The sequence below is a fragment of the Trachemys scripta genome, chromosome 14, assembly GCF_013100865.1.
Source record: "Trachemys scripta elegans isolate TJP31775 chromosome 14, CAS_Tse_1.0, whole genome shotgun sequence".
NCBI classification, from domain to species: Eukaryota; Metazoa; Chordata; order Testudines; family Emydidae; genus Trachemys; species Trachemys scripta.
This window is the reverse complement of record NC_048311.1, coordinates 25,826,742-25,852,054: the sequence shown is the minus strand read 5'-3', so window position 1 is coordinate 25,852,054 and position 25,313 is coordinate 25,826,742. Positions and strand designations below refer to the sequence as shown.

Here is a 25,313-nt window from a genome sequence, read left to right as displayed (position 1 = left end):
CAGGAGGGGGAGGGTGCTCCAACCTGACTCCACAGTCATCTGCAGAGGGAACAGCAATCCAGATGCCTCTTTCCTGAAGGTCTCGCCCTCAAGATAGAATTGTTAAGCACATGCTGAAAAGCAAGTTAGGGTGAGCTGTGTCCCAGCTGCAGGGTACATGCTAAGAGAGCATCTCTGTTTTATAAAGCCTGGGTAACACTTAAATATATTCAGTGTACCATGGCACTTGCCGAAAATAAGTTCTTACCACCACAGGGTAAACTTGGCATAATTAACACTCATGAGAAATCTTTGCTTTAAGTCACAGCAATCTCTTTCCTTTGTACAGCCCAAGAGCAGCTTGAGGGTGGGGTGTGGGACAGAGGCATGGCTGTCAAACTCTCATTGGGGATCACTTCCTCAGACTCTTCTTCTCTCTCAGAGCCTTGTCTAAATAAACATTTGTACCCTTTCCTTGCAGTGGTGCACGAGCATTTATTACCATTGTACCATAAGCAATTTCACCACGGTGTCATCTTGGTGAGGGGATTGCAAACACCGCTGTGCCCCGGTGCTCCAGCTGGCTAACCCCAGCCAGCTGTCATATTAGCCATGACAATCCTGACACACATCAAAGCTAAGTCATGATTCATTTAGCGCTAGTTAACACGTGGTCGTTCCACAACGTAGACAAGCCCTAAGATACCATTCAGCTAAAAATCAAAGCTGCTCTGAAATGATACTACTGCTTCCTGAGTGCATGTTACACCATGCAATGAAGCAGACAGGTGTGCTGGAGAGAAGCACTTACGGTATTTTCTCTCTCTTCACATGTGGCTCAAGCTTCTGAAGAAATGGCTTCTCAGTCCAATTCTGCAACTAACTCTAGTGTATAAAGTACAAGATGTTCATTCTAACTAGCATTTTCTGCTCAGAAGATCGATCGCTGAGCTCAGGCACACAAGAACTGTAGCATTTCTTTTCCTTGAGAAGCATCAAGGGCAAAGAATTGGATACACAGTAATTTAGAGAGAAGTCTTGCTGGGGGTGCACTAGGCATATGGATAAAAAGCTCCTCTAGCAGACTTATTGCAGATCTGGGTGGCTGTGGGAGGAAAAATCTGGGTGCAAGAAGCAGCCAAACATTCCCTAGAATGAAGGAAAGCAGTTCGATTGCATCAGGGATGTGCTTTTTCTGGCAGGAGGGAAAGATGTTCATTGGCATAGCGTTGGAAAAGGGGATGGATGGACATGGAATACAGAAATCAAAAGCCGTGTATTGTGAAATAAGGGATTGCACAAGAATTATGGGGAAATCATATTTAAGTAGGAAGTAACTTGTTCCTTGCCTTTGAAAGTGAATTCAGAAGGAAAGGGTACTGTTGGAGCTGAACAAGAGAAAAAGATATTTTAAAAAAATATCCTATCACTATCCAGTGCCTCAACAGAGAATGGGAAGTTCTTCCAACCCCACCTGCAACAAAGGGCAGAGTCACTTCTGTTAGGTTCTGCAAAATTCTTCACAGCTGGCCAGGTCAAGGAGTGATTTTTCCATTTATTGTACCCAAAAAGATTTTTTTTTATTTTTTTTTTGAAGATAAACAACAACAACAACCACCACCACCCCTTTCCTCTCTCTGGTAAATCCAGAGCAGATTAAGTCAAATTTCCTGAAAACTGCCAAATAAAATAAACCTCTGGGCTAAGCCCAAGGCTGGGAAGTTCCAGCACTGATTAGAAATCTCTCATTCTAATACTCATTTATAGCTCTTCTCATCAAGAAGTCTCAATACGCTTTAGAAAGGGGGATAAGGATACAGAAGGGAAAACAGAGGCACAGAAAGGTTAAGAGTTACATCAGGGATTCTCAAACTGGGGGTTTGAACCCCTCAGGGGGTCACGAGGTTATTACATGGGAGGGGGGAGTTGCAAGCAATCAACCTCCACCCCAAACCCCACTTGCCTCCAGCATTTATAATGGTGTTAAATATATTAAAAACGGGGGTCGCACTCAGAGGTTTGCGATGTGAAAGGGGTCACCAGTAAAAAAGTTTCAGGCTCACTGGGTTACATTTTCAAGCAGCTGGTTTCCATTTTCAAAAGTGAGTTGGGCACATAAGTCTCAGAGGCACTTCTAAGTGCCAAGTCACTTTTGAAAATGGGACTTAAGTGCTTCTGAAAATTCTTACCCTAAGTGATTTAGGTCTGGTATACATGTAAGACAGCATAGCTACCGCTGTGAAAAAACTACACCTCTAGCGACACAGCTATTCTGACAAAACCCCCATCTAGATGCCGCTTTGTTGACAAAAGAGGCCTTCTGTCAGCTGAACTAATGTTCAGGGAGGTGGTGTTCCTACACTGGCAAAAAAAACCTTCGGTCGGCTATGCTGTGCCTACACCAGGGGGCTATGCCAGCACAGGCTTAAAGTCACACAGCAAGTCAGAGTCAAAGAGATCTAGAACTCTACTGGTTACAAGCCTGTGAAAAGAGGGGATTCATTTTTAATGGAAGCCTAAAAGTAGCCTTAACTAGAACTTTGATTCACAACAAAGCCTGTAACGTATACCCCCAAGAAGAAAGATACGCTAAAGGGGATCAACTCGTATGTTAGCTATTTAGGTTTCAGTTTAATCACGTTAAGACACTACAGCTTTTTTTTAAGTTGCCAACATAGAAAGCAGTGTAAAAATCAATTACAATATGGAATTTGAGCCAGCAAGACCAGTTCAGCTAGTCACGTGCCTGAAAATACCATTTGGTATTTCTCCCAAACTGATCCAATAGGTCAACAGTCCGCATGCAGAGGGCAATACACCCAAGAGCTGCACGAGGGTTCACTGTACACACGTGTTTTCTGCAAACAAATACTGGCTTGGTCAGAGAGCAACTGCAATGAATTTGTGCCCTTGGGAAACCCAGCTCTCAAAGGGAGCTGATAGCCCAAACTGTGGGGAGAAGAGGAGGGTGAGTGTCTGTGTGGGAAGTAGTTATTCTTTTCTGATCTGTGATCTCCACTTCTTTAGTAAGGTGTTAAACATGCCTTTGTTGGTGTATTTTGTTGTTGTGGGGGTTTTGTGCACACAAAGGAACTCAACTACAGGAGAATTCTAAAGCTCAAAGTAGCATTCAATATAAGACAGGCAACTAATAAGCCCTTCTAGGCATTCTGTCAGAGAATACAGCTAATTTAGCCTCTTAAGAGCAGAAACTTCACCTTTCTTGTTACACCACAGTTTGTGTGAACAGCTGCAGAGCTGCCTTTAGAAAAGTAACAGGGGGGGGGAGAAGAGGGAGAGTTTTACTTTTTAAAGTTATGATTACTATTTATTTTATCATCAGATCATACAACAATACAAAACAAGTCACCACTTCTGTACCACAGGACTGAGAACATGGAAGAGAATTTTAAAAACACCAACGTTCTACCTAATATTGCAAAAGAGCAAAATGCATTCCTAACACAACAAAACAACGCTGCTGTCAGAATGCTGTTCTTCCCCATTTTCTTCTTTTGTTTGTTACACCTGCTTATTTTAAGTTTGGTCCCAATCCTGCAAACTGTTCCATCTGGGTGGACCGTTACACCTCAGCCTAGGTCATATGCACGATCATGGAGGAGCGGTCTATGTGGCCCTTCATGTAGAATTGGGGACATAGATTACAGGGCTCCTTTATGTTAGGGTTTTAACCACCAGGGTTACTACAACAACCTAGCTGCTCTACTGTAAACCCTATTGTAGGCACTGCGCCAGTATAAGCCACAGTTTGCAGGAGGTTAAACTGGGTGCCAATGCAGTACATCAACACTGGAAGTTTGCACAGGGTGTGCCCAGGGTGTGGGGGTGGGGCAAGTGGGGCAATTTGCCCCAGGGGCCCCCATGAGAGTTTTTCAGGGCCCCTGGAGCAGGGTCCTTCACTCGCTTCAGGGGCCCCAGAAAACTCTCACGGAGCCCGGGCCCCCAGAGCTTCTTCCGCTCCGGGTCTTCAGCGATGGGACGACCCCAGGCCCCCTGAATCCTCTGGGCGGCCCTGAGTTTGCAGTGGTGCAGCAGCTAAACTGTTAGTTTCACACACACATTAAGAGTAGATTTACATTACCATGCCCTGTGCAAACATTGTTTAACTGGCGCTTCACCACCATTCAAAGCCTGCCATATTGCAGCCTTCACTTTTATTGAAGTATTATTGATGATGGTGACTAGAGGCTCTGATAAGGCCCCCATAATTAGAAGATAGTCCCTGCCCTTAAGACCTTGCACTTTATAATAGTTGCCTATTCTCTTCTATACCATTGCTATTCAGGTCATACAGCAAGTCTGCCATGGACTCCTGCAAAGAGGGAAACTGGAGCTGTATAGTCCTGGATGGATTATGTGACACTGCACTCACTAAAGAGGAAGGGGACCTGGGGGAAGATGAACAGTTTCAAACCCAAAGTGTTTGGAGAGAGTGAAGCCCCCAATTTCTATAGCACAAGGGGAAAATCTTGCCTTGGGAAACAAATTGGTGAGCTGCCTATGTTGGTGAGGGCAGGGCAAGCATGGTTAAGGATGCATTTTTGGTTGGGGCTATAGCCAGGGCTTATCTACACATGGACCCTCAGGAAAGTTAATCTGAATGACCTGTTAAAAGTTGCATCCGAAGAAGTGAGGTTTTTACTCACGAAAGCTTATGCCCAAATAAATCTGTTAGTCTTTAAGGTGCCACCAGACTCTTTGTTGTTTTTGTAGATACAGACTAACACAGCTACCCCCTGATACTTGACAACTGTTAAAAGTGGATTAGTTAAACTACATTAGAAGACCGCATCCACACAGGGATTTAATCTGGTTTAACTAAACCAGTTTAAATGCACCCTTTTAGTTGATTTGGATTAATTTCCCCTGGGTGTCCCGTGTAGACAAACCTAGTTTACCTCACATTAGAGATCAAAGAGTCCCATCTAAACTCTGATACCTCTTTAAGGAGGGAGTAAACTCTCAGGGTATGTCTACACTACCCGCCAGATCCGTGGGCAGCGATTGATCCAGCGGGGATCGATTTATTGCGTCTAGTCTAGACATGATAAATCAACCCCCGAGCTCTCTCCCATCAACACCTGTACTCCAGCACCCTGAGAGGCACAAGCAGAGTCGACGGGGGAGCGTCAGCAGTCGACCCACTGCGGTGAAGACACCACGGTAAATTGATCTAAGTATGTCGACTTCAGCTATGTTATTCACGTAGCTGAAGTTGCTTAACTTAGATCAACACCCCCCCACAGTGTAGACCAGGACTCAGTCCTTTGCAGCGGTTTAAACTGGTGCCTATTTGCTACAAGGCTGGGCTAACACGAAGTTACTGGCTATGCAGTACAGAACTCTTTGCCACGGGAATAACTGGGAGTGTAACCTTTCAAACAAAAGTAGAAACTAAGGTTTGTAAAGATTATGCCCTAAAATCCTCCCTCACTCCCCATTCACCGGTTGTTGTTTTTTTTTAAAACTCTTGCTCACTTATTCTTTAAGATTATATACTTAATGTTGAATAACTAATGAGATTAGTTTAAGAAATATTAATGCTGGGCCTGTCTATAAACCACATTGTAATGCCCCACCTGTGTGAAATACAAATGCTAAGATCAGGGCTATCACAAATTCTAGTTCCATCCACATAGGCTATGCCTCTACCCTTCAATTTTTAGTTGTATTTTATCATATTAACACACACAGCTGTGAAGTGTAGCGTAGACATCTCTGTAGGTGTAATTACAAATACTACTTCTTTCAGAAGCAATGCAGAGAAGACAGTCTGTACTTCACCAGCCTGCCTATCGAAGGTAAATACAATCATGGTTGCGATTGTGCTATTGAAAAAGGTTTTAAAAAAGAAGTTATATTGGCAAACCAATGGGATTTGCCTAACAGGAGATGCCTATGATACGTCCCTGAAATTCAGGCTACAATTCTGATGCAAGTCTGTGGCCTTGATTCTAAACATACACAACGACCTTTTTAGCTTTAAACCTCAAACTCAGCAGCCCATACCCCAACATGACAGAGATTCAAATTATGTTTTGGGGCACTGTGCATTACTGATATTGACTCTCTAGCAATGAGAAACCCAGGCACATGCCTTCACTGCAGCCCCCAGTTTATGATTTTTGAATGCTGACAGAATGCTCTATTGCTTTATGATTTTCCCATTTGAAAGTATTCTTGGAATGCAGCAGTAGTAGCCTACTGACACATTTATATTAGCTATGGTCCCCCTCTATTACTAGGGTGGGTTGTATAGGTGTGATTATTATTACACTTTCCAAATTCACATATTTAAAGGGGAGGGGAAGGGAGAAGAAAACTATGTATCTAAGCAGGCTAACAGTTTAGATTTTTAAATGTTATTGCCTGGATTTCTACCACTTCAAAAGACACGACACAAGCGACAAAACAAATAACAGCAACCAGAAAAGTCATGGAACAGAGCTGCTTTCCCTTGCAAAAATAGCAAGAAGAAGTGATCCTGTGTAGACCAAAAATAAAAATCTGTAGGAATTACATAATCTACTTCCAGGCTGCAACATGTTCATTGGTATATTTATCACTAGCCCCACAGCAGCAAACAGCCAGTCCTGACACAGCTCAGCCCCCTCTCGGATTTCGCTTGCAAGCTCCAGACTCCTAAGAACAGGTAAGTGCGCTCCCCTCTGCTGAAGGCATGGAGCAAGCTCTTCTCTAAAGCCCCAACCTGGCAAACGGGGAAGGGAAGGGACGGAATGAGGAGGAGGCAGGGGAATGAAAGCCCAGCTCCTGCTCTCTCAGTGCCCTGGGGAACCAGCCCAAGTCTTCTCCTTCTCGCTGATCTGTTGGGGGAAGTTGCGGACCAAGAAAGCTCTCTTGAGAGAGCCTTACCCGGGAGGCAGATACCCCCGACTCCAGGCACAGGGAGACACACAACCCTCGGCTTGTCACTCGCCAAACTTCCGCCTTGGTGGCCCTCCGGCGGGAGGTGACTGCAACAACCTCCTCTCTGGTCCCTGTCTTCTTTTCTACCCCGGCGCTCTCGCTGCCTTCCCCTGAGCCCCTTTCTTTCCTCTCTCCCCCCGCTTACCTGGCGGAAAGGCGGGATTCTCGCCCCACTTCCAGCCCGGAGGGAGGGCGCCGGGAGAAGCAGCCGTCGCCCTGAAAGCCCCAGCGATCCGGGAACACCCGCTCCTAGCTCAGCAGCCCTCGCCGGTCTCCTCTCTCCCCACCTTAGGCAACAGTTGGCAGCGCGGAAGCCACGCCCCCGCTGGCGGTTGCTAGGAGAGGCGAGGTTTCATTGTATCCGCTCGGTATCAGTGCCGTGACATCACAATGCTGGGTGTATGAAGATTCCAAAAAGGAGGGGCGGGGGAGGTAATTCGCGGCTCAGACTTAAGGCAACAGTTCGGAGCCCGGGGGCTGCTCCCAGGCTGGGCAGGGCGAGTCCGTGGGGAGCTTTCAATCCAGGATCAAGGGAGATTTCAAACACTCAGCAAACCCCCTTCTCCGGAGGGAGCGACACTGAACCACAGACAATTAATCCCAGATGGGGCAACTCGCGCTGTGTGAGTTAGCCTGAGAACAGGTCTGTGTGTGGGCGTCTCCCACCCTGCGAGTGAGACGCCGAACAGGCTTTTGTGGGGAGTGTTTGGTTCAGCCTTGCAAAGCTGGCAGGGCAAGTTCCCAAACCAGGCGCCAGATTCACTCAGCCTGCCTGACCTTGGTGAACGGATTCATTTGTAAATGGGCCATCATCATTCGGGTTCACTTTCATCATGGTCTATGCTCCTAAATCTCGCAGGTTTGGAGGGAAATGCTTTCATATCGAGACCACATTTTAGACAGTTTTTACAGTCTGCCACTCTTCTGAAAGGACAACAAGGAGTCCGGCTGGCACCTTAAAGACTAACAGATTTATTTGGGCGTAAGCTTTCATGGGTAAAAAACCTCACTTCTTCAGATGCACCTCATGAAAGGAACACTTTTTACAATCTGTTTTGATTAAACTTTCCAAAACTCCCTTGTCAATTTTATTTGTAAATCTCCATCAGTGCCTCTCACTTGATCCGAAAATATTTGAAATAAAAATGTTAAAACGTGCAGCTGCTTTGGCTTCCTGAGAATTTAAATTTGGCTTTAAAAATAAAATTTAAAAGCCTTTATCTCACATGCATTAGGGTGGAGAGTGGCAAGAACTGAAACTTCCTTTGCTCTGAGGCCCAGGGGAAAGATCTTTAGACCACAGGGCAGAGTGCAACGGAGCAAGTGCAGGATGGCTACTGACACCCCACAGCATGGTACAGTGGGTTAACCAACCAAATCAGGCCGCACTGTAATTGCCAAAGACAGTGATACCTGTTTCCTTTTTTTAGTGGAAGCAATTGGCTTTTCAGAAATCTCTTTTCCATTTTTTTTACCCTGGTTTCTGATTGTATTCATTTATTTATGTTCCCAAACAAATCACAGAACACCAATGTATTCAGAAGCACCCCATGCCTGTGGAGTGTGTTCAGACCCCAGAGACTGGGGACAATGAAGATCATCTGGTGAACAGAATGGTGGCAGGTAAGAAGGGACAAGTCAAGGAACAGCTCTCCTAGAGTGGGGTAGGAGGCTTAGGTGGAAGGATATCAATTTACCCTGCTTGTCTCATGTCATGGCATACCTCTTAATGGTACAAGGGGCTCATCAGTCACTCATCAGTCATTACATTCTTAAAGGGAAACATTTGAAACAGGGAAGGACAAAGGAATGTTTATAGGTGAGTTTCAGGTTCCCCGTGCTGATTAGGAATACTTGGTAAAATGAACTGGCTACTATGGCCCTAGCCTTACAAAACATACACACATGCTGAACTTCCATGCGAATAGTCTCACTGAAGTCAAGTGCATGTTTGAAGGATCATGGCCAGGAGAAGCTTAGTAGCTCCACTGAAGTCAACTGGACTCTTTGGGGGAGCAAGGTTCTGCAGGATCAAGCCCCGAATGAGAACCTCAAGTGGTATGTTATACATTCATTTTTATATTTATTTGAGAATAAGATGAAACAAAAACATTCCATTGTGAATGTGATGCAACACTATTTTGTATCATTTTAAAAACTGTCAGTATGATATGAAGCAAAAGATTTATGGGTGTATGGCTTATTACAACAATCTATAACCCACTAACCCCCTCTTTTTGTCCTAGGGCTGCCACGGTGTTAATGGGCCACTCTATCTTGAATGGTCCCTTACAATATGTGCTAACTACTTATGCTAAATAATCTGTTCCACCTTGCATTTTGCTGTGGCCTGGGAGTTCCGGCTCTGAAGAAGAGCTCTGTGTGGCTCAAAAGCTTGTCTACCTCACCACCAGAAGCACGGCCGGCTCCAGGCACCAGCTTCTCAAGCAGGTGCTTGGGGCGGCCGCTCCGGAGAGGGGCGGCAGGTCCAGGTATTCGGCGGCAATTCGGCGGACGGTCCCTCACTCCGCCTGGGAGTGAAGGACCTCCCGCCGAATTGCTGCCGCAGATCGTGATCGCGGCTTTTTTAGATCACAATCGTGGCTTTTTGTTTTTGTTTTTTTTGTTTGTTTGTTTGTTTTGGCTGCTTGGGGCGGCCAAAACCCTGGAGCCGGTCCTGACCAGAAGTTGGTCCAATAAAAGATATTAAACTCACCCATCTTGTCTCACAAATCAAAAGAAATATGCTTAGGAAATTTAGCATATTGTGTTCTTCCATTTCATTGTAAGTAATGTGAGCAGTAGGAGAAAAGCAAAAATACAAAAAGGGATCAAAACATTACAGAAGTTGTTACCTTGAATTCACTATAGTTTTCTGAAGTTGTGCAACTTCCTTTTTCACAATGTGTCACCACAGTTGCACGCTAGCAAATAATGGGCCAAAATCAAGAAATGAAAACAAAAACATTTAAAAAAACCCTGTTTCTGTGAGTTTGCATTGGATGACTCAAGCCCAGACACTAATAGCAACTGATCATCCTCTATACAATTCCAGTCATCAGACCAAATTCTGTCCTTAGACACATACCATGCTGAAGTGTATCATATGGCAGAATGTGGCCCAAAGGAAGTTGAAAACAGCAACCACAATTAAGGAGTTGAACAAGAAAAGACTGATCCGGTACACAATTATTTCACTTGTAAGCTGCCACATTCTGAAACCTGCTGTCAGTCCCCCACCCCACCTGCCCCCCAGTTAACTGAGGTCATTTTAAAACAATTGTGAAGTCTTGCTGATATTACCACTGAAACAATCACTACAGTATTTTTAACTCTAGTTCTTAGCTATAGACCCCAATTAAACAAAGCATTAAATGCTTTAGATTTACATGCTAAAGTCCCTATAGTAACACCTAGAGGCCCAACCAAGATCTGGGCCCCATTGTTCTAGGCACAGTACCCACACCATAAGAGGCTGTAAACACTTTGGGGCAGACTGTTTACGCAGACAAGCCAGACAAAGGGTGGGAGTGAAACAGAAGTACAGAAAAGGGAAGTGACTTGCTCGAGGTCACACAGCAGATTCATGCTAGAGGCAGGAATACAACCCACATCTACAGAGTCCAGACCAGTGCCCAGTTCACTAGATGTATTGAATCAAGGCCATAGGGAATTCTGAAAGATTTCAAGGATTCACATAGTGGAGGGTTCTGGTTCAGGGAATCATGCAGGGAATTCTGGTTATTCAGAAATTTCTCTCTTTCCCCTCTTACTTCACCACCAGTTTTTTGTTGTTTGTTTATTTCTAAATTCATATACGTTTTACTCAAATCATGACATCCTTTCTATTGGCTGTTTTTTCCTCAGTCCATCAAAGCTTTCTAAGCAGGGCCGGCTCTAGTGTTTTTGCCGCCCCAAGCACGCGCACACACACACACACACACACAAAAAGCCATGATCACGATTGGCAGCAGGTCCTTCGCTCCCAGAGGGAGTGACGGCCCCGCCACCGAATTGCGGCCAGACGTGCCGCCCTCCTCTTCATTGGCTGCCCCAGGCACCTGCTTGCTACGCTGGTGCCTGGAGCCGGCCCTGTTTCTAAGCCTCATTCAGGGAAAAGAATGAATGGAAACCCAAAACTTCTAAGAGCTCTTAACACACTACAAATGGATTTTATAATGGAGTATATCACTGAAGCTGGACTATACTGATGTCTGTTTGCCATGCAAACCCATTCACTATCTTAAAGTTGCATGTTCCAGATGCTGCCTGAATCTATCCTCATTTTCATAATAGAGGCTGACTCTTATAAATTAAAAATTATTCTAATTGAAAAGAAAGAAAGAAAGAAAGAAAGAAAGAAAGAAAGAAAGAAATTCATTAGCCTCAATCCTTTTGTGCAAAGCCTAAAGCAATTAACAGAACTAGCTTCTTCTGAAACTGTTTAACCAGTTTAACAAAAGCCTGAAAATACTTCCTTTTCTGATGGGGATGGGAGACTGCTTCAGGTCTAATCTGAGGTTTAATTTAATGAAGGATACTAATATTGCCAGAAAGAAACACGCACATCAAGCCAATGTACACGATTGTTCACATACATACAACCAAGCTGCCTGTTGGGCCCCACTCCTGCACTAAGAACTCCAGGCTCAGATCCTTGCATTCACAGCGAGCCCTCGAGGGTATGTCTAACATTGCAGCTGGCAGCAAGTCTCCCAGCACAGATTAACAGACTCGTATGCTCAAAATAGCAATGTGTGGCTGGTGCTCAGGATCTTAAGACCACCCAACCCCCCTACGCTTGAGAGCCTAAGCTTTAGAGCCCGAACATCCACATTGCAAACCTGCAGACTGTAGCCTTTTTCCTTAGAGTGGCATTTCAACACACCTGGGCCTTATTCTGATCTCACTCAGGGCTGGTCCACACTAACCCCCCACTTCAAACTAAGATACGCAACTTCAGCTACGTTATTCACCTAGCTGAAGTCGAACTATCTTAGTTTGATCTTACCGCGGGTCCACACGCGGCGGGCAGGCTCCCCCGTCGACTCCGCATACTCCTCTCGCCGAGCAGGAGTACCGGCGTTGACGGCGAGCACTTCCGGGATCGATTTATCGCGTCTAGACAAGACGCGATAAATCAATCCCAGAAGATCGATTGCTTACCGCCAGACCTGGAGGTAAGTATAGACGTACCCTTACACTTGCAACTGAACGGGCTTTGAGTAATGGAGTTACTCAGTTTTTAAGGCCCGGCTTGACAAAGCCCTGGCTGGGATGATTTCGTTGGTGTTGGTCCTGCTTTGAGCAGGGGATTGGACTAGATGACCTCCTGAGGTCTCTTCCAACCTTAATATTCTATGATTCTACTCTCAATAAACAATGGTGTAACTAAGAGCAGAAATTTGCCCACATATCTTTTTCCATTTGCTGATCTAAAATAATGGTGGAGCACTTTTTATGAAACAGGTCTGGAAGGAGTTGACACTCTCATTCCTTATTAAACAGAAAACTTCTCAAACCTCTTCGCCTTACAGGGCTCAATTTGAAAGAGATGATTGTATGTCATAGTCATTCCAGAATAAATAACAGTCATAAATAAAAGAACTACCTGCACTGTACATTTTTTTCATAGCTATCCCACAGATATAAGTAGGAAATGTCTTTGTTGTTATTACTGATTATATCCAGTATTACTTTAAGGTACACAGTGCAATGTATTTGTATATATTTGTAAAATGATTACTAGATGCAGCTATATTCTTTAATAACTTGTGTTGACTGAGGTGTACAAGTAATAAATGTTTAACAGATGCTAAGATAAAGCCAATTGAAAAGGATATTACTTTAAGATATGAAAGTTAAGACAATTTATACTAATGTTTAATATATGAATTCAATTTACTATGAAGTATGCTACCCAGGGCTGTGTAGTGCATTACATAGCAATAATTAAGAATTTATAAATGTCTTATTGATATAAGGTGTTACTGAACAAAATTCCTATAAAATATGACTCTCAACCATTCACTGCGTACTAAGACATGGCTGCATAAAAACATTATTAAGCAATAAATATAACCATCGGATAGGCTCATCTCTCTCTCTTATTAATTCTGATTAAGCGTTGGTTATTATGCTCTTTCCTTCTTCTCCACTGAGATGAAAGTTCAGTTCCTGCATATTTCACAATTACATAAATATGTGTTGTTAATATTTTGTTGGTTTGTGTTTTTTGTCCCTGAGGGAGAGGAATGCAATGCAAACTGTACTGGATGAGCACTGCTGCCTTCTCCTGGAAGGAAGCAGAATTCTGCAAGTGTGTGTCATAGACTCTTTATTGCTAACATCTAATAGCAAGATGGCAGCCGTGCACCAGGGAGGAAAGGCGTAAGGAGCGCCCACTTGCATGGCCTGTGTAAAGCTGCCCAGAATAGCAAAACCTCCACTTGGGGAATGCAGGGGCTGCTACCAAATTGTTCTCTGCTTCTACTGGACAGGGAGTAGCAGACCATGGCTCCAGCCCAGTTCCCTAATGCGTTGCTCCCCTAGAAAGAGGTTTCACAACTTACTTTCCCATTGGTGCAACAGGGGAGATCCAGGAGAATGCCTCCCAGTGCCACTTCCCCCACCCGTATGGGTGTTGTGTCTCCCTCTATGTTGCCCCTTACAATGGCCTTACAGGCACAATGGAGCTCTATTGGACTTTCTCCTTTAGCCCAAGAAGTAGGGGTCTGTGTTTCTGGAGGATCTGATTTCTGTCCCTTGTCACTATGGAGTTCCAAGTGGCCATTGTATTTGTGCAGCTTATTGATGACCATGGGGTCTCATATAGGCACAGATTTGCAGCAATACATTGGAAGCTGCATGGTACCAGAATAGCTGGCTCATAGGTCCTTATGTTTACTTATATTGGCAAGTGATTGAATAGTTCCCAGGAGTGAAATCCCATGCATGAAAATTGACAGTTACCAACTCTTTGGCACTCAGGTGACATCCTGGCAAAGTGGCTCAGTTAAAAGCTCCTGAATCAAAGTAGGATTGATGCTCAAAAGTACAGCGCTATTTTATTCTTATCTAGTTACCGAGATGGTCCTCATCCCCCTAATAGCTGAGTGTCAAGGGCAATCTACCCTTCTGCAGCGGGTTGTTGGTATGTAATAAGCCAAGCAGGATGTCCTGATTAGTACACTATTGACTTACCCTATAGCTCACCAGGAGGTTGTGTGTGCACACGCACATGCTTGTGCATATAGACTTTTAGCATCAAGGGTTTTGTAGTATCATAAATTGAATCACCTTGTTTCTGCTTTTTTTAAAAAGCTGTACAATGACAACGCATGCCTGGGCCGTGCCCAGCTGTAAGGCACCCTCCTCTCTAAAACCACTGCCAACAGGAATAGGTCAGCCTCCCTCTTCACTCCGTTTGGGTCCTTTTCTAAATTCAGCCTGCCAAACGTGCTGCATTCCAAGTGCTGTGTACTTTGAATCCTGTCCAGTACCCATTGTGAGTTGAGCGGAGGAGCCAAAGTTAATTTATGATGATGCCATTTGTCTTGCTGTTCATACACACTGGTCTCCCGGAGTGGCCCGCAGTGGTTTGCATTACTCAGCATTTCATACTCTGCACCAGGGTTCCTGGTGCAGATATTGTGCTAGAATCTCACCCTATCCTGGATGGGGGTCATGATCCTGGGGGTATTCCTGCATCGGCAGGATTTTAGGATTGTTTGGGTGGGCGACTTCACACAATGCCTAGGAGGTGGGAAAATATCATTATCCTTACATCACAGAAAAGAAAAGTGAAGCACCCTCACTCCCGTTGAGTTGGATAGGAGTGGAGAGCCCTCAGTACCTCGTAGGATGTGCTCAGCAGAGTCCTGAGAAATTAAAGGGCAAAACTTTCAAATTTGGGTGCTTAGAATCAGGCAGCTAAATCTAAATGTAGGGGCCTAAATTACACCTGGCTTCACTTTTAGAGGCGGTGACCCATTTCATCTCCCATTGACTTCCAGATCTCTTGCCTGGTAAATATTTCACAGAATAGGGCTATTGCACGGTTCACTGTATGATGCCCTGCAGATCTCATACGAAGCCATGCAACTGCTTTGCTAACCTCTTGCGTTAAGGCTGGTGCCTCCTTCCCTATCACCCCCTTAACAGAGCCCTATACTGAAGTGAGATGGAGAATTGTTTCTCTGAAGTCCACCAGCCTTTCACTTGCAGGCTAGCTAGGATAATGACAAGAAACTGGAGCTGAAACGTGAGGAGCAGAACCTAATTAATAATGAAGATAATGAGATCATCGGATTGTATAGGCCAAAGACATATCTTAATTATCTCCTGAAAACTGGCAACCCCATTCATGCTTCAAGCGCCTTTAATCAATCTCTCTGTGCCTGAATATGTGTGATTACTTAGCACATATACTTATGTAACAATATCTTTTTGTTTTTTAATTTCCCTCACTGCTCTTCAAATCACTAATGTAGATAACTGCCCTGCTTAAAAGAGCATGTAATGTTCCAGATCACTGGTTACACTTGCCCTGAATTCTGATCTCATTTCCACCCGCGTAAAGCGGGAGCTACTCCTTTGAAGCAAATGGAATTTGGGGGTTGTAAATTATTATTGTTATTAACGTTCTGTATGGTTGTGCCTAAGAACCAGTCAAGAGTGGGGCTCCATTGCGCTAGGCATTGTGTGCACACAGAGTAATTGATGGTCCCTGCCCCTAAGAGCTTGGAAACTAAATAGACAAGACAGACCCACGGTGGAGGAAAGGGATGTAACGCAAGCAGAGTGAACAAGGGGGTGGCAGTAAACACCAATTTTTGGGGTGGGGAGGTTAGTTAGGAAGGGACAAGCTAAATAGAAAAAGAAATGAAGGGCAAGGGGACGTTGATGGGAAGGGGTGAGGGGGACAGGGCAGGGGAGAAGAGGGTAGGTGAGGCATGAAGAGACTCTAAGGAAGGGATTTCTAAGGGCGAGCATGGCCACTGGCACAGACTTTGCTGCTAAGGAGGGGTGTCACGTTGGTGGTCTCTCACCTCTTGTGACAGTGAGTTCCACAGCCTCTCATTTCATTCATGAGCCTCCTCCAATTTCATTGCTCTGATGAAACACAGACGTTAGGTCATGGTCAAAAAGGAAGAGTGGGTCTCTATGGCCCAGATATTCAAAAGTATTTAGATGCCTAACTCCCAGTGATTTATTTGGGAGTTAGGTGCCTAAATACCTTTGAAGATCTGGGCCTAAGGATCTGATCCAATGTGTAGTGCAGACAATGGAAAGTCTCCTATTGATTTCAACGGGCTTGGGCTCAGGTGCTAAGACAGCGAAGGCCATTCCCATGGAAGGCGTTGAATATGGAGGACTGGGACCTGGAGCTGGACTTTGTATTCCTTGGCAAGTCAATGTGCAGGTGGGCGCACTGGTGTGGTGGCTAAGCAGACATGCTGCAGCATTTTGTATCAGATGGAGCTTTTTCAGACCTTTCTGCAGTTCTCTCCACTCCCCTCCCCTCCCAGGACACGGTGAGGAGTTCAGCTCTGAAATCCAGTGAGCGGCAGTATCATCAAACACGAGAATGTCTCCCATGGAACGCTGATGCGGTTAAAAAACAACCACCACCAAGCATCCGCAAAGAGACTTATTTTAGCAGCTGATGCTCCAATTTAGTTTTTTACCCCGTGGGGGCCTAGTCTCCTTTCGATTCCCATTACCATTAATAAGAGCAGAGTGCTTGCTTGCATACTGTCCTTGGGAATAAAGCAGACAATATGGCAAATCAATGAGCTGTTCCAAATAAAGGGTTTTCAGTAAACCTTCCCTGTAAAGGCAACAGTAGTGGGGTGGGGAGGGGCATCAGTATCAGGTCCACAGATCTGTATAAAAATTGGCCCAAACTATACACTGTCCAATTACATTTTAAAGCTATTTCAAGGAACTGAGCCCTAACATCTCTAGGGATTAAGGGGCTCACAACCTCTCTGCTGCCAGCAGGTTACATTTTAGTTGTCTAATGAGACTGTATTTGGAGATTGTCTGTGTTCCTCTTCAGAAGCTTGGGCAGGCGGGGGTTGGGTTGAGGCATCAATACAAATGATTCCAAAGGCCAGATTATGGAACGAAGACAGGCAGCCCCTCCTGACAAGCAGTTGATTTGTACTTTTCATTGCATCTGCAGACTCGGGTCACAAAGGCTTTTCATTTCAGTGTATGACGAGGGACTCTTAATAGTCGCTGTCAGTCCAGGGCTAAAGAGTCTTTTGCAAAATCATCATGAAAATTTACCAGCTCAGGCACAAAATCTATTTCATCCACCATTTGCCAAGATGGTAAAGAACTGCCCCAAACAAAAGCAAACAAATGCTGTTTTGTCCATTGCGGGAAAAACAAAAAAAAAAACCCTTTGACAAACAGGGCTGGCGCTTCCATTTAGGTGACCTAGGCAGTCGCCTAGGGTGCCATGATTTGGGGGGGGCGGCATTTTGCCGCTCTCGGCAGCAATTCGGCGGCGGGGGGTCCTTCCGCGCTCTGGGTCTTCGGCAGCAATTCTGCGGCGAGTCCTTCACTTGCTCCGGGACCCGCCGCTGAAGTGCCCCGAAGACCGGGAGCGCGGAAGGACCCCTCCACCGCAGAATTGCCGACGACGACCGGGAGCGCGGAAGGACCCCCGCCTAGGGCGCCAAAAATCCTGGCACCGCTCCTGCAGACAAACAAACAAAAATACTTGCCCTGTGTGAACGGGCCAGCAGGATTTTGCAAGGCTGGACTGGAGTATAATTGGGAGGGGGGTGGGCCTTTAAAAGAAAGGGATCTTAGTCTATAGGGATTTTTAAAAAGCAATTCTTCTGCTTTGTAAACTACGGAGCCAGATTGTGCCTGGGCCTTGTGTGGGTGTGGCAAGGGGAAGGATACAAAGAGCCAAGCTTCACTTGTGCCCACCTCCACCAGGACTAGATATGACTCCAAACACACTGCTCTCCTGAGCACTGTCACTCTAGGACTTCCACCCCAAAGCAGGGAGGAGGCGGCGCCATGGTTCTATCGCCTACACCAGCTGGTGAGCTGACCAGATGCACCTCTGTACAGGTTGGTGCAGTGGGTGCACTTTCCTTGCATGCTGAGGAGCTCCTGGGATAATTACGTCCTATGATGCCATTTGGGACCCAAGGCAGTAATCCTTAAAGAGGCAAAAGTCCCACTGACTTCAATGGGAGGCAAAACCACCACTGACTTCAAAGAGAGCTTTGTCAGACGACGGCGCATGGGATCGGGCCTTTGCTGGAAGTCGCGGGTTTCTGTATGTATTTTTGCTGATGCAACACAAACACACAAGATGAACCCAGGATGGAAACCTAGCTCTGACCCTGAAGCTGGGAAGAGGGCCGGTTGTGTTTGGGGAGCAGAAGTTGCAACTGTACATCTCAATGGAGGAGGGAAAGCAGCACTGGTTAGACAAGAGATGGAGGCGTAGCCAAGAGTGGTCACGCCCACATGCTGCTTTGTGTCTGGCAGCATTTACCAGCTCCGCTGGACCGTTAGTGCTCTCTGGCAATTGACACGGTAATCTGAATTAGGGGAGATTTTGCGGCTATCAAGGAGCCCGTTGAAGGCAGTGCATCTGGGCTGTCCCGTTGTCCCGCCCCAGCAAGTGCAGTCAGGCAAGGTGCGTGAGGGCCATAGAGAAGAGGCAGAGTCAAAAGTCAGCCTCAGCTCTGGTGATCCCATTGTTTCTCGGGGGACAGGGTCATTATAGGGACAAGCTATTTTAATGGGGCACTCACGCTGAGTAATTCACTTTTTGTTTTAAATCAGAGATGACACGGCAGTGCAACGTGCGCTGAGGACCACCTGCAAGAGACAACCCCCATCTTCAAGGACCATTTTAAGCAACCCCAAGACTTCCAGTACAATTTAATTGGAGACAACATACCAGATCCACCCAAACTGGCACCGGGTCTTGCAGAAGTGTTTATCGGGGGTGATATTCTAAGAGGGACACAGAACGAAGGTTGCAGGTGATGGGGAGGGAGAGCTAAGGTGGCTTTAAGATACCTTTGCATTTCCCCATGGTGGGCTGTAGAGACCTCTGGCATAACTCAAGCTGCAGGGCTGTGTAAGTTACAGTAGATCCCCCTAGGCTGCCCTGTGGGCCACAGCACTGCTGCCCTGTCACATCACCGCTGCCCTGCCACATCACCTATGCCAGGACTTTCTAAGGGGATCCTTTATGGCTCTCTTCTGCAATGACTCCCTGGCCAGAAATGAGACTGTTGGAGCTTTTACCAACCATAAAGGGGCCAGAGAGGGGTGAGCCTGGAGTATATCCGCTCCTATTTCTAAAGGGCACTTGGTTTTGCTGGTCCCTGGGGTGGTTCACTTAAGCCAGGTTGTGCTGTTCTGTATGTTTCTACATTTCACTTGAACCATAAAGAACAAACTGCCCATTGTAGGATGTATTGTATCAATGACACATGTTTATGTATATATAAAATTAGCCCCAAATTTCTAAAACTGTGATGTAACCCATTAGTAATGGAAAGAAAAAAGGAAACAGCGGGTGAGGACAGGAATAATTTACTCTCTGTTGATAAGTAATATAACAAACCATCAAGATGGCCAGAGGCCATAGAGTTCTACAGTCCACCAGTAGCTACAATCAATACGAGGGTAAGATGAAAAGAGCATGGGCCAAATTAATGCCTTGTGTTACTCAGTCAAAGTTATTGTAGATCAGATATATAAACTAGTCCCTACTGCATGAGGGCCTGATCCTGTGAAGCGCTGAGGACCTTTGAGTCCCACTCGGCACACAATCAGGCCCTGAATTTGTACTCACTGGTTTCGTGAAATGATTGTGGTTGTTTATGTTCCCTGTATATACAGAACTCTGTCTGGTATCAACAAAACGGAGGCCGCTGCTTTCCAGTGACAATGCTCTGGTGAGCTTTGGTATTGTAAATATGGGACAGGAGCATGGTGTGGTGGTCTGGAGATTTGGGTCACCTAGTCTAAAGGGATTCTTTCTGCTTCTGCTTGTATCATTATTTCATTGATGCCTTTGTATATTGCTTTGCTTCAGAGGGAGTGAGCCTGGAGTTAGAGAAGCTGGGAGGGTTTTCTTAAATAGAGGAAAACAAATCTATAGAAGGATCTAAAGAAATACACATTCTCTGAAGGCCACCTCTCCATAATGATGTATTAGAAATGCACTACGGGCCAGATCTTGGTACTGCTTAGCCCCCTCAACTCCCATTGATGTCAGTGGGAACTGAGGACACTGCACCGTGATGGAGGTACTTGGAACCTTGCAGGATTGAATCCTAAACTCCTTCCATTTGGGGGGACAGTCTGCATTGCTTGCTCAACCAAAACCCATTGGAATCATTGGAGTTTTGGCTGCATAAGAAATGCGGAATTAGACGCTTGGTTAAGAATGCAGGAATTGGCTTCCTACCATATTTCCATGAGGATCTAGGGCTCTGAGACAGGCATGGGGCTTTTATTTCAGGATTACTGCCAACATCAGGAATAATCCAGCCGTGCTGAAACAGCCCATGTGAATACAAATAATTTTATGATCCTTTGCTGAGGCAGTAAAATCTAGCTTGAAAAAAAAAAATCAAATATGTATTTTTTCCCCATTTTATGGCTGGGGATGGGGGATAAATCCTGGGCACTGTTGAACAATGCTGAAATCCGAGGGCCTTGCAGGTCCTCTGCACCTCTCAGGATCTGGCCCATTAAGTGTGTAACACCCAAAACGCTTGGAGTTTACAAGACCACCTTGGGAAGCAAGGTTTCAGTTTTATTAATGCGCTAAAAGCATCCATGGATCAAATGTGCAAGCCTCTTTTTAGGCCAGGAAAATGTCACCAGGGGACTCTCGGGACTCATCTCTTCAAATGCTGATACCTCCTTGTCCGTTTTAATAAAAGGCAGCAACAGAAACAAAGTGTGCCATGTGGTCTCAATAAAGCAGAGAGCGTAGCAATCAATAACAGAAACAATCTGCACTTGCTTGCTTGTAGAATTTGTCTTTAGCAGCAGCATCTATAAAACCAAACCACTTGAGACCTCCCTTCACCGCTTTGTTTCTCTTGGGACAATGAACCCACTGTACCCAAGCTCATCTGTGTATTTTATAATTTCCCCGCTGTTTAGACTGACACCTTGACCATAAATCACATGATGATAATGATCAGATGGTTGATCCTGATTCTACCCTTTATTGTAACTGGACTGTCTGCCACGCAGCAGCCTAGTTTCTGATGACAATGGGTATTTTTTTGTATGCAACATGGACATTTTTTTCTCTCAAGCTCAATGATCTTTCATATATATATATATATAATTTTCCCCATATTAGCTGATTTAAACAGATATTAAAAATACTTGTGAAGACAAATATTTTGAAACCAGAAAGCACCCCACATCATGCACAATTCCAAATATACATCAGTACAGTAGTTATTTAAAATATTTCTGTGGAGGACACCCCAAAACTCTCTCTCCCCCATAAAAACTTTATCCCCCTTTGTAAATTTTGAAGAAGGGTGTATTTTCCTCACCCCTTGGTATTTTTCTCAAACAGTACTTTTGTCAATATGGGGAGGTACATTGTATACTATTAAATACTTGGTTTCTGATGGGCGACCGTGTACGTACACTGCCAGATGAATGAAAGTGGAAATTGAATTGAGGTGGGGGCTTAAGGGAGCAAAAATATGAGTATAGTTCATTCATTCATCATTGCCTCCAGAAAACTGATCCACATCCAAAGCAAATTTCTCTCTTCTCTTCAGTTAAATCTCCATATCTATCTATCTATCTATCTATCTATCTATCTATCTATCTATCTATCTATCTATCTATCTATCTCAGAAGCCTGGCAGTATGTAATTCCGATCAATTAAATTACATTGTACATCAAAGTTTTATTTCTGTGGAAAGTTGCAGCAGAGATGTAATAAAATGTACAATACGTTCCCAGGGTCTATGAGATTTCGGATCATCTAGAAAATGCATTTTCTTTTGTTTAAATCATCTTGATAAACAATATACATCCATGAAGAGAAATGTAAAGCCTCAAGCGCCTTAGTGTGTCATTGATCAATGAACTTATACAACTGTTCACACCACATACCCTGTAAATTCAGACAGAACATACTGATGCTATTACCATCAACCGTAGCATTTCTTTTGCACTCTCTTGTAGCACAAACATGCCTGTCTGTAACTCTGTGTGTTTGTGTGTCCCTTACTTCTGAGGATGGAGGAAGGTTGGTGGGTAAGGCACAGGACAGGGACACACTGTGATCTTAGGGGAATCTCTTGATTGCCACATGCCTTCCCAAGAATAGTGATAATAGTATTTGCCTCGCCCAGAGGATTGTTGTGAGGACTAATTGAATGTTTGTGAGGTACAGTGTTCACATGGCACATTCAGGCATCTCTCTAAAAATGAACCACCACCAAACTATTAACATATATAGAAAAGACCTGTCATGTCTGAATAGTGTCTGCTAGATATTTCATAATGATTTTCAGGTGCACAGCTCTATAGTGGGATAATACTAAACAAGCATAGTTTAAAATTCATATATGTACAGTGTTATCATTAGGTACATGAAGAGGATTCTAGCCTGACCTCCTCGAGATAGACACAAAACCAATCATAGGCTAGGTCTACACTACCGGTAAGTCGACATAAGCTATGCAACTCCAGCTAGGTGAATAATGTAACTGGAGTCGACATAGCTTAGGTCGATTTACCCACTACACTGGGTCGATTTACCTTACTCTTGTTCGGGGTAGAGTACCGGGGTTGAGTGGAGAGAGATCACTAGACCCACCAAATCGACCCCGGTGCATCGATCCCTGGAGCGTCGATCCGGGGGGTAGTGTAGACATAGCCTCATGTATAAACCATGCATTCTGGATGGTTGTAATCCACAGCACATTCCCTTACCTCTGAGATTTAGTGGTTCCTATCTCGCAATTTGTATTCACATTAAAATCTGGTATGCTGGCTATTTCCATCAGTTTTACACAGTGCAAGTGCACATGCAGTAAGTCAATCTGCTGCAACTATATACAGGCAGCCATACAGGATGACAAGTCAATACTTTCCATGACACTTCATTTGGCCAAACTCTGATCTCTTCTTTAGAACTTTTGTTTTCATAAGCAGAGAGCAGCTGCCAATGCATGATGATAAGATTCACTGCAGGCCACAGATGCACAGTAAGAGAAGAAGAGAAGGGAGATAAAAAAGGAAAAAAGAAAAAGTAATACAATTCTTTGCCTGATAATCATAAGAAGGAGCTTTGGCCACCACAATTTCCAGAAAGAAGAGGAAAAAAGGAAAAGAAAAGAGGAGGATCTCTTGGCTAGATCCTCACTAAATGGAATCATGGGCACACCAATCAACAGATTCTTTTTTGTACATTAGATTCTGACATCTGTCAGTGGCCGCAGTGATGTCAGAGACAAGCTAGATATGTATCACTGCCAGCTGTATGAAAAACCAAAAACTACGTCAGCAGTTTACAGGGGCATGCACAAGGGAGGGCAAGCAGGGGCCTGGCCCCCCACCCAATAATTGGCAGGGGCACAGAAATCCTCTGGCCCCACGGCCCTGGGAGAGAGAGTGAGCTTCTCTGGCTCTGGGGCTGTCGTGCGGTCACAGAGCTCCTCCAGCCCCGGGGCTGCGGCAGGGCACAAAACGTGCCCCTCCAAAAGCGATCAAATTTAAATTCCTGCGTGCACCCCTGTTCAATTATTGGCAGGATGAAATAAATGAAAGCCTCCACAATGGGACAGAGAATAAGGGGGGGGCAACTATACTGGGAAATTATATTGCTTTATTTGTAACATCTCTTAATAAATGGTTCTTTTCCTAACCATTCCTAGCCATTTTCTGGTTAACCACTTGCTCCAGACATCTGTGAAGCACCCGGGGGGAGGAATAGCTCAGCGGTTTGAGCATTGGCCCCCCCTAAACCTAGGGTTGTGAGTTCAATCCTTGAGGGGACCACTTGGGGATCTGGGGCAAAATCAGTACTTGGTCCTGCTAGTGAAGGCAGGGGGCTGGACTTGATGACCTTTCAAGGTCCCTTCCAGTTCTAGGAGATGGGATATTATCATTATTAATTATTATTTTGTGACATAGTGTTGCACTGAGAATTTTGGAGTAAAAAGATTTTACTCCTTGCACAGATGTGCCAGGTGTATATGCCCAAACACAACTGCCCCACGCACCACACCAATGGAACAGTGGCACTTAAAAGCCATGTTTCTGTGGCCCATAGAGGACTCTAGAGGTCATAGTGGATATCAGCAGCAAAGACCTTATTTGATACAGCAGCTAATCTAAAAGCTCTATAGAGATCTGTTCTCTTCTCTCTCTTCACCCTCCCTCAGTAACAGCATCTTGGAGTTTTGTATAAATGGTGATTTGGCGAAGTCTCTGATTTGACTGATCTCAAATGATACCCTACATAATTAGAGGGCTTCAGTAACTCAGTCAGAGATGAGTGGATGAGTGAGGTTCTGTGGCCTACAACGTGCAGGAGGTCAGACAAGATCTGTGCTTCTCAAACTATAGGGCGGGCGTCCCAAGGGAGGCACGGGAATGTGTCAAGGGAGGCCCGAGTTGTGTGCTTTTTTTTCTTTTCTTTTTTGTGTGAAGAGCTGTAGCTGTCAGACCCGGATGGCTGGGGCTTATGCAGAAGGGCTGTGCACACCCTGGAAGTGGGCATAAAGGGGACAGCCAGAGCCCCACCACCCAGGGTCTCCTTTCTCCCGCCCCCAACCCCTGACCCGGAGGTGGCAGGGCTCCAGCTGTCAGCCTCAGGATAGCAGCAACAGCAGCGCAGAGATACGGGTGGCAATGGGGCACTAAGTCTACTGTGAAAAGTGATGACAAATATCACTTTTCACATTGCCTTCTTTACTTCTGTGCTGCTGCTGGTGCGGCTCTGCCTTCAGAGCTGGGCGCCTGGCCAGCAGCCACTGCTCTCTGCTCTGCCTTCAGAGCTGGGTGGCCGTATATGTGTTTGTGTAGGGGTGGGCGTGCGTAAGTGACTACAGACACAAATAAGAAGGGCCTGATCAAATACATTTGAGAACCTCTGAACTAGATGATCATGATGGTCCCTTCTGGCCTTAATGTATAAGAGTCTATGGATTCTAAGCAGAGAATTTAGCGCTTGTGTTTAAAATACAAGCTCTGTTTTGTCTACAGTTAGTGGGAGAATTTTATCGCTATCAGTGTTTCAGCTTGTATGCAACATTCTTACTTGTCTTACCGATGGGATTCTTAAAAAGCAAAGCGAGGTCACCTCTTACTATATAATCTCTCATGAGGACTGTCT

At 45.0% G+C, this 25,313-nt stretch overlaps 1 protein-coding gene and 1 long non-coding RNA gene across 3 annotated transcripts in view; one reads left to right on the top strand and one right to left on the bottom strand.

Moving 5' to 3' along the window:
- The window catches only part of RAB11FIP4 (RAB11 family interacting protein 4), a 205,259-nt gene that overhangs the window by 29,812 nt on the left and 150,134 nt on the right, over positions 1-25,313 (bottom strand). Inside the window, exon 1 of one of the 2 annotated variants that reach the window (XM_034789706.1) lies at positions 7,073-7,271. The exons of the other annotated variant lie outside the window; for it this stretch is intronic. The gene's annotated coding sequence lies outside the window, so the exon portion shown is untranslated. Of the gene's footprint in view, positions 1-7,072; positions 7,272-25,313 lie in introns of those variants that run through there. 2 annotated transcript variants of the gene reach the window in all.
- Positions 2,900-9,190, top strand: LOC117887282. Its single transcript, XR_004648157.1, has 5 exons — positions 2,900-2,947; positions 4,286-4,489; positions 5,753-5,801; positions 6,570-6,652; positions 8,452-9,190. It is a non-coding gene; the product is annotated as an uncharacterized LOC117887282 (long non-coding RNA).